This window comes from Electrona antarctica (genome assembly GCF_951216825.1).
Source record: "Electrona antarctica genome assembly, contig: scaffold_119, whole genome shotgun sequence".
Lineage (NCBI taxonomy): Eukaryota > Metazoa > Chordata > Actinopteri > Myctophiformes > Myctophidae > Electrona > Electrona antarctica.
Genome location: NW_027637418.1, coordinates 87,549 through 97,697, shown reverse-complemented (window position 1 = coordinate 97,697; position 10,149 = coordinate 87,549). Strand labels below are relative to the sequence as shown.

Sequence of the window (10,149 nt, the reverse complement as noted above, 5' to 3'; positions counted from 1 at the left end):
GCGGGGAAATTATGTGAGATAGGCCTATTGTTCACTGGGCTGGTATGTGACTTTGGGTGTGGTCCCTCCCTTCTATTGACTGACACCAGGTATGACAAACAGGGCCTCATAGCTCAGTGGTTAGAGCACTGGTCTAGTAAACCAGGGGTCGTGAGTTCAATTCTCACTGAGGCCTATCAGCTTTTTAACCAGAGTTGATGAAAGCTGCACACACGCACGCACACACACACACACACACACACACACACACCTTCATAGCCTTTATCTTCTATCTTACACTGTATTCTCTCAGCTCCAGAGGCAAGCGTTGGTTATTATAAAAGTCAGTGACAACAGAGAAAAAAAATATATATATATATATATATATATTTTTTTAATGATATAATTTTACATTATATAATTCTATCCATTTAGCTACTGTTTTTTCCTTTTATCTAGACCAGAGGTGGGCAACTTTGACAATGGCGAGGGCCAATATAATTCCAGAGGGCCACATTGCATAATACTTAGTACATAGTAAAAATAGCCGATCTACAAGCTCAAAACGTCTCGCACTGCGACGCGTTTTGAGCTTGTAGATCGGCTATTTTTGCTATTATTTGAATTTAAATCCTGAATACATTTTTGCTATTTTTGAATTGGAATCCTGAAAAGTAACATTTTTAATGAATTTCAAATGCCTTTAATTATAGTTATGTTAACATTATGAACTAAATACAAATACATTGGACATAAAAAAAGATGATAACATTTTATACATTTTATACTATATAATACTCATTAAGCTACTAATCTACTTATCAGTATTCCTGGTATTAACTTGAAGGCAACGTATTAAGTGAAGGCCACTGGTGGCCCCCGGGCCGCCAGTTGCCCATTCTAGACCGACTACACAGAATCTGCACCTGGCTCGCTGATAACAAACTATCTTTACACCTGGGAAAAACTGAATCCATTCTCTTCGGATCTAATAGTAATCTCAGCAAGGCAAATGGCTTCTTGGTTAGAGTAGTGACAATGTCATCACACGTAAAGATGAAATTACCTACCTAGGTTCCATCCTGGAGGCTAATCTTTCTCGTGATAAAATGGCCACCAACGTAATCAAAAAAGTCAACCAAAGAACAAGATTCCTTTACAGGATCTCCTCAATGGTCAACAAAAACACCTTGAAGACCTTAACAGGAGCCCTCGTACAAGGTTTATTTGACTATGCATGCACCTATTGTATCATTGCTGATGTACAGTAATTCATGTCTGAATATGTTCTGGATGTCTTGATCCTTCCTGGCTGTTATTCCATGTTTGACAACATTGAACTTTGGCTCTCACTGATTGGTCAGCTGCTGTATAACCCTCTGGGGCAGGGGTGGGCAACAGGCGGCCCGCGGGCCAAAACTGCCCCCCCCCCCCCCCCCCCACCCCCAGAAATAATATCTGGCCCGTGAGATAATTTGTAGAATATGGATTATTTTATTTGATTTATTTTTTATATTATCAAGACCGACAGTCTCACATATAGGCTCTCTATCCCCACCTAAAGAAGCTTTAATTATTACTCCATTTTGGGCGGGAACCCCTTTTGGTGTTTTAAACATTGTTATAATTTAGCTATTGAAAAATAGCAGATAAGTAGGTCTGCTATTTTTGAAAAATCGTGAAAATGTGGCGCAAATTTGGAATATATATTCTTTCAACAGCGAATGTTTTTAACTTCTGGGGGGTCCCTGGAACAACATATTTTCAGATGGGGGGGTCGGAGGCCAATTACATATAATGTTTGGGGTCCTTGACATGAAATATTGAGCACCACTGATATAGAAACATAGTTACTACAGAAAACTGGAGGATTTAGAAGACATTTCGACGTCAGGCCTAAATGGGTTAAACAACATTGTACTGATACTCCAGGTTGAGAGAGAGGGAGAGCAGCTGGCAGGGGGGGTGAAAACAGTCTTAATGAGACTCTAAACCCTTTTCTTATCAAGGTGAGGTGCATTATGTAGGCCTATTGGGCATTTGAGCCACGGACAACCATCTGATGACTCTCAGACAACAAAACGAAATAACATGTTGTGATCACTGGATAAGATTCTGTCGATCAAAATAACAATTACTTCACTTTCTCTACTGTAATTGTGTAGACCTCTTAAATGAACTTAAAAATACTCTTGAGAATGTAAAATTAAACCAAATGGGACTTTAATTTTACACTCAAGAGTTATAAAGATCTATAAGGGTCCATTTTGGTTACCAACTCCATCATTTAGCTGTGGACCCTGAGGGACCATTGGTGGTCCCCGGACCACTGGTTGAAAACCACTGCTTTAAATTAATGTTATGGTGAAACAGTGTGAGATTTATCTTCCTCACACTGTAAACAACAGGTGACCACTGAACGTACTGTGGTGACCTACATTGTCAAATATCCTTGTATTAGCCCCTAGTTTCACACAGACTACATCCCCAGCCTCCAGCAGCAGTGAGGCTCCATTAGATGCGGTCACATCATGGCTAGGTTGATGTCCATAGGCAGCAACTACCTTCTGGCTGTTTTTAACCAAGACAGCTCCAGTGGCTTGACTTCCTCCATGACCATGGAGGAAGAAACTGAACTGGTAGATGCCTCGAACTGCTGCAGTGAAGAAGCCTGGTTTTGGATAATACTTTGATTTAGTTTGACTTTTCACGTTCTGTCTTGCAGGCTATTATAACCAACATAATTATATGTAACCGTTTACAGTTTACATGATCTTTTTATGCATTATTTACAATTCATCATACTGTGTTTGGATTATATCCATTACCAACATTAGTGATGACATGTCTGTAGGTCAGGGTAGTCTCAACATTGTAAGGTCCTGTGTGTCCGAGTCCAGAGGCCAACAGAGAGGCTGAGAAAGACACTCGTCTGTCTGTAAATAAAACACACAACATGTAACAGGATAAATAATCATTCCTGCAGATTATTATCAGCTCTACAGTATGTATGAACACAGAAGTATATTTCTGTTCCTCAGACCTTCATTGTGCTTCTGTAGAAAGTTCACCTCATGCTGTGTGGCATTTGATCTGGCTTCAATGGTTTCAACAGAAGCTTCAATTGTTTCAACAGAAGCTGAGAATGAAATGCAACGTTAAAACAGTCATGTTGGAAAACACTTCAAATATGAACGTTTTAGTCACACACACACACACACACACACACACACACACACACACACACGCACACGCACACACACACACACACACACACACACACAGACACACACACCTTTGATCAGACGGTCGCTGTCCGTGAGTCTCTCCATCGCTGATCGTAACTCCTGCTGGGTTGAACTTTGCTCCTTCTGTGCCTGTTGCAGCTCAACTTGCAGCGCTGTCATCAGGACAGTGATGTTAGAACAGTATGTAATATATATTTTTTTCCAATGTAATCAATATGAATATCGATACCTTTGACCAGACTCTCGCTGTCCTGCAGTCTGTCCACGGCAGCTTTCAGCTCCTGCTGCGTGTGTCGCAGCTCAACGCGCTGCTCGGTCATGGTGGCTTGCAGCTGGATTCTCTGCTCTGTCATGGTGGCGGTCATCTCTCTCAGCACAGCATGGATGTCCGGCTGGCAGGTTTCTTGGCTGATCCTTTCTGCTCTGTTAACAAGCTGCTCATTCAAGCTCAGCTCATCCACCACCTGTATTGCCTCTGCACACGACAGACAGCCTAGTAACAACAAGGCCACACATGACAGCATTGTGGCTCTGTATGTGGATGCAGTCGTTCTGAAGCTCTTCACTCTGCTGTTTGGAGCTGCTGTCTCTGTTGGCCTGTTTAAATACATACACCACTGTCTCTGTTGGCCTGTTTAAATACATCCACCACTGTCTCTGTTGACATAACTTAATCTGATCTAAACTTGCGTTCAGTGACCTGTTGCTGCTTCTATTTTTCTGTTCTTATTTCCTCCCTAAAACAAAGATCACTGCGACAAAGACACACTTCACGTCAGTCACAAAAACAATGCATTTGTGAAGTTGTGTCACTTCAAAGAAGTCAAGTATGAATGTGACATTAATGTTGAAAAGTGAAAAAGCTTTTGAATGTTAAGCTTGACATCATAGCCTTGTCCCCGACATAAACGTCATGATGAAAGGAAGGGTAACCGGAAGGATCGATCGTCCCAAAACACACTCACCCCCATTGCAGCGGGTCGCTCTCCCCCAGTGGTTCTTCTATTCTTTTAACAGAGGTTAAGGTTAGGGATAAATGGTAAATGGTGCATTTATATAGCGCCTTTATCCAAGGCGCTTTACATAGATTGTAAATCACATTCACCCATTCACTCACACATTCATACACCGATGGCAGCGGAAACCATGCAAGGCACCAACCTGCACATCAGGAGCAATTAGGGGTTCAGTGTCTTGCTCAAGGACACTTCGACACTAACTTTGGGGGAGCCCACAGCGTTCAAACTGGCAACCTTGTGGTCCCCATCCGGCCACTCTACCCCTGAGCCACCGCCACCCCAGGGATAAGCGGTTTAGGCATAGTTTTACTACAGGGCTGGACTGGCCACAGGTCGTACCGGGCATATTCCCGGTGGGCCGCGACCGTAGGGGGCCGCCATAATAAAAAGAAAAAATGACAGGCAGGCAGGCCAATAGGCGGCAGGTCACCAGGAAAGGTCCGGGCGTGCTGCCATTCTGCCAGTGCCATCATGATAATTTCACTGTACCTGTATCAGTGAGTGACAAATAAAGCCTCTACAAAGGGTTGTGTAGTTGTCTGTTGGTTTGTATCATTTATGTTGTTCTGTAAAAGTGGTGGTATTAGGGCTTGTTTGTTTGTGTGTGCCTCGACGGAGTGGGCGGTAGAGTTTCTGCTATCTGCGCGCTGGTTGTGGTGGGCCGGTCTGGGCCAAATTCAAGCGAAAATGACCGGGCCGAATTTTTGTCCCAGTCCAGCCCTGGTGTGTGTGCAGTGTGTGTGTGTGTGTGTGTGTGTGTGTGTGTCATTAAGTGAAGGTGGGGGGGGAATGTATGGTCTTGGTTGATTCTGGGCTGATTCGGAATCATGGCATTTGACACTAGTGTGCACTGTGCTAACGTTCACATTCACAACACCTAATACCGTTTGTACACCAATAAAGTTTGATTGACTAAATATGTCACAATGCCAAACCTTTGCGCAGCCGTAGGCTGTAAAAATAAAAAAATAAAAATGTTGGGGGAGAAGCAAACCACGTCTACTTTGTTTTAGGAGAACATTTGTAGGATTTGTAGTCCATTTCTCCAATTCCGAGATCGTTTATCTTCGTATATTAAAAATCTTTGTTCATGCTCCCAAGGTGTTCTACATCAGGGGTTCTCAACCCGTGGGTCGCGACCCCTCGGGGGGTCGCCAAATTATTTTAGGGGGTCCCCAAATTTTTTTTTTTTAAAAGCTCGTAGCGCGCCACTCGGTGGCGCGCTATGAGCTTGTAGATCTGCTATTTTTCAACAGCTAAATTATAACAATGCTTAAAACACCAAAAGGGGTTCCTGCCCAAAATGGTTTAAGGTTATTGTAGCAGTCAATTTAGATTGGGGGTCGGGAGGGGGCGGGGCGGGGGTCCCGAGACATTGCCAAAGCATTTCCGGGGGTCCCCGGCCAAAAACGTTGAGAACCCCTGTTCTACATGATGCTTTGTCAAACATCACCATGCGCTGTCGGATGTCAACCACCAGATGGCGGCAGTGTCTTGTATTCACACCAGTGTTGATTTTGACAGCACATTTTGGTTTAGTTTTAGTCACAGTCTTTTAAATACAATTCCATTTAGTTTGAGTCATCTGAAATGTTTTAGATTTGGTGTAGTTTTAGTTGACTAAATATTATATTTTTGTTGACTAAATCTACAGTTGATTTAGTCAACTAAACACTTTGTTACACGTAAAAGTCTGGAAGTCAGTTCACAAAGTATTTTGGTATTTGGCGACCAGACAAATCTGCCACAGGAAAACAAAAGCATAGACTTTTGATATAAAAATACACAAAAAGGGATATGTTCCCATTGTTCGGTCTGTGTCTCATAGGAGGGCTGTGGGCAGTTCAGAAACCATCCTCCAGTCAGTGACATCATCGATGGGGAATACAATAGAAACTGCAGGCTTTCTAGTCCTGAAAAGTTGCAATGCGAAAATGGAAGCCATCGTTTCCACGATAATGAAAATCTAAACACTTTTGTAAAACAAATCTTGTTTAAAAAGAAAATAAATCTGCCTAATGATGTTATCACTGGAGGACGGTTGTGCCATTTTATCATGATTATTAGTGAGGACCTATAATATGAAGATAGGTTGAAAAGTGGTGAAGTGGTCCTTTAATAGATAACTCGGTTATTTTTTGAAATCTGGAATTTGAAATTAGATTTACTGCTATCCATGACAATTTATTTGTGTCCTATACTGAATTCAGTCTGTGTATTCTTGTGCTTATATATTGCATACGGTGTATACATTCTGTACCTTGTTTAAATGTATGGATATATTTAAACCTGTCATGTTTATTATTATTGTGATATTGGATAATTGGTTTGGGCTCAGGTGGCAGTAGTCACCGCTCATCTTTATCCCATTCTAGGCGGGAACCCCTTTTGGTGTTTTAAGCATTATGTTATGCTTTAGCTATTGCAAAATAGCAGATCTACAAGCTCATAGCTCATAGCTACGAGCTTGTAGATCTGCTATTTTTGAAAAATTGTGAAAACTAGCCCATACCCGTTGTGAGATATTGCCCCCCCCTCCCTTGTGGCTGTGGGGGGTACTGCGCCCTGGGTGCGTTTTTAATTCACTAATACATTCATTATTAATCTATAATTTGTTAAATTGAAAAAAGGGCTTCGTTAAGACCTCCATATTATTATGGTCAATGCCTGTGTGAAAAGTGGGAGTGCTTGGTGCCGGCAGTGAGGAGCTACGGCAGTGTTTCTGACACACATTCAGACATTCAGACACACATTCAGACATTTGGTTAATTATAGTAGATTATAGTATGATGATGATGATGATGATGATGATGATGATGATGATGATGTGGCGCACATCTTTGAATATATATATTCTTTCGGAGCGAACGTTTGTAACTCAAATCTTTGTTTCTGGGAGGGTCCCTGGAACAATATATTTTCAGATGGGGGTTGGCGGCCAATTACATATAATTTTTGGGGCTCCTTGACCTGAAATAGTTTGAGAACCACTGACATAGAAACATAGGCTTTTCAGAAAACTGTCAGGATTTAGAAGATATTTGTAGAATCATCCTCAGGTCTAAATGGGTTGTAACCAATCAGCTGTAGCTTCCTGTATAAAGGTGGACACCCATTCCCTGTCACACTATTCCTGAAGAAGATCCCAGTGATCGAAACGTTGAATCAATGAACCAGTGGAGCTGAGTTATTCCACTTCTTTCTCTTGTACTGCCATTTGTCCTTCAGCACCTGGGCTAGAATGGATGTGCATGCTCTATTACCTTTGTTACATTTCAACAAGGCACCTACAAAAAAATAGGATATTGAGTATTTTATTTACTTCAAAATACTACTTGACAAAACAGTATAGACAAATATCAGCAGCATCATTACACAGAGTGTGTGTGTGTGTGTGTGTGTGTGTGTGTGTGTGTGTGTGTGTGTGTGTGTGTGTGTGTGTGTGTGTGTGTGTGTGTGTGTGTGTGTGTGTGTGTGTGTGTGTGTGTGCAAAGCTTCTTCGCACAAGGAAACATGATTTCATGGGGACGCGGTAGCCTACTGTGCAGAGATACAGCAGAGCAACAAGCCACCTGTTGCAATCAGGCAGAAACTTTGTATCTCCATATTTCCAGTGGTGGAAAAAGTACTCAAATGTTTTACTTAAGTAAAAGTATAAATATTGCAATGTAGATGTACTCCGTTACAAGTAAATGTTCAGAATTCAAAATGTCATTGAGTAAAAGTACCAAAGTACCAAAAGTAGAAAGTACTCATTATGCAGAATGTACCCATGTCAAGCATTCATATGTATACAAATATTTTGAACGTAGCAGATCTACAAGCTCCCAATGTGTCGCATCGCAACGCATTTTGAGCTTGTAGATTGGCTATTTTCTAAATGTAGCCTGTATAGGGCTGAAGTGGTTAATTAATGTTTTGTAATAATAATAATAATAATAATCAAAATATGTAGTAACTATAATAACTAAAGTTTTCCAATAAATGTAGTCTAGTAAAAGTACAATATTTAAATGTACTGGAGTAGAAGTAAAAGTACTGAATATTGGAAATACTCAAGTGAAGTAAAAAAAAAAGAAAAAATACCTCAAAACGGTACTTACTGTAAATACAGTACTTAAGTGAATGTACTTAGTTACTTGCCACCACTGCATATTTCATTGCCTGATGTTTTGTTAAATGAAGCATGTGTGTCGCACAAAAGTAGTGAAGATAGCAGATCTACAAGCTCACAACGGCTCGCAATACTGTACGTTGTGAACTTGTAGATCGTCTATTTTCTAAATTTCAAATCGTTGTTAGAATAATAATCAAACATTAAGGGTTTCAGACTTACAAGGTCAACAACAACGCCAATTCAATGTACTATACACAAAACATCAAGCAAATGACACACATTCTAAAATTATACATTAAGATACAATGTAGCCTATAAAACTCTTAAGATATTTTTAGCAACATATCCAGCTCAGTTTATCGCTTGTGCTGGACAAACCATTCTAAAGACCTGATGATTGTCATTGTCACGGACTCACAGGGAATTACACATTAAGCTATAGGTTTTTCCATTTACAAATTGTCATAAGAACATGGGAAAACCATCTCCAAGTACAAATAGACGAGGGGTCATGGCGTAACATACTACTCAATGCAAAGAAAATAACATGCTCAAACAAGTCCTATGAAACCCAGTATAAAATAATACACAAACTACATATCTCCCCAGTAACCAAGAGTAAATTTGACCCCCTATGCTCTCCCATATGCCCTAGGTGCAAAAGTGGACAAGGTACCCACAGCCATATGATGTGGACATGCCCACTAATCAGACCCTTTTGGGTATCTATTCAAGTCAAATGTTATGTGTATTGGAATGACCGAGGAGGCCAGTTAGACGACACACCATTGAGGAGGTATAGGGGTCAGACTTACATAATCTAAAAGTTGATGTTGGCAGCTATATTGTGAAGTCTAATATACTCAATTTGGTGTGAAACTGTAAATAGGTACTTATGATTTGAATATACTTTCTGTCCTTATGCCCCTTTGGCATATGTATTTTATGATTTGCATATAACCCATTTGGGATTATGGTTGATCTCATGAATGTCTTATAGTTCTTGATTTAAACCCCCAGAGAACCTCAAAGTGTTTAACAGAGAAAGGGGGAAAAAATGTGTTTTACATATGTCGGCCTCCTGGTGGCGCTATAAAGAGCAGATGTGAAAAATTCCAGGCAAAGGTTTTTCCTTGGCCTCTAGGGAGTTGGCATACAAAGTTATCCACAGATCTGTGCAGTTAGAGGTAAAAACACTTTTCGGCCAGTTATAGCGCCACCATGAGGCTGAGTTGAAGTTCATGTGGCATTTCTTCCTCGGCCTATAGTGGGAATGTGCTTGCACAATTTCACGGAAATCACACGATGTGTTCATGATTTGCAGCATTTTGTTTGAAACTGAGCACTCCTGCGAACTTTGGAAGCCAATCTTAGCCAATCAGGATGGAGTCTGAGAAATCTGAAAGACCCGTTCCGTTGAATGGCTCTAGAGTGACTGTGTACCAATTTGCGTGATGTTTGGACAAAATCTGTAGTGGCCTCCTGGTGGCGCTATACCAGGCCGTTCTGGAAAGTTGGGGGCAGAGGTTCATCGTTGGCATCCAGGGAGTGTGTGTGCAAAATTTGGCATCGACCGGGTTAACGGTGCCGGAGATTAGCTGTTCACAGACGGAAGGACGGACGGACGGACGGACGGACGGACGGACGGACATACGGACGGACGGAGTGCAAAACATACTCTCTCCCCATGCCTTCGGCCTGGTGGAGACAATAATACCTATTGTTCGTTTGACTCACAAGCCCGTCCTTGTATCTGTGGCAGCTGCAGCTCCCTCATCTCATGTTC

At 41.4% G+C, this 10,149-nt stretch overlaps 1 long non-coding RNA gene across 1 annotated transcript; it reads right to left on the bottom strand.

Annotated features, from left to right (window-relative positions):
* Positions 1–2,365: 2,365 nt before the first annotated feature.
* Positions 2,366–3,539, bottom strand: LOC306918949. The gene is made up of 4 exons (XR_013789446.1): positions 3,457–3,539; positions 3,275–3,379; positions 3,023–3,118; positions 2,366–2,915 (listed from the first exon to the last, which is right to left on the bottom strand). It is a non-coding gene; the product is annotated as an uncharacterized lncRNA (long non-coding RNA).
* Positions 3,540–10,149: the final 6,610 nt, after the last annotated feature.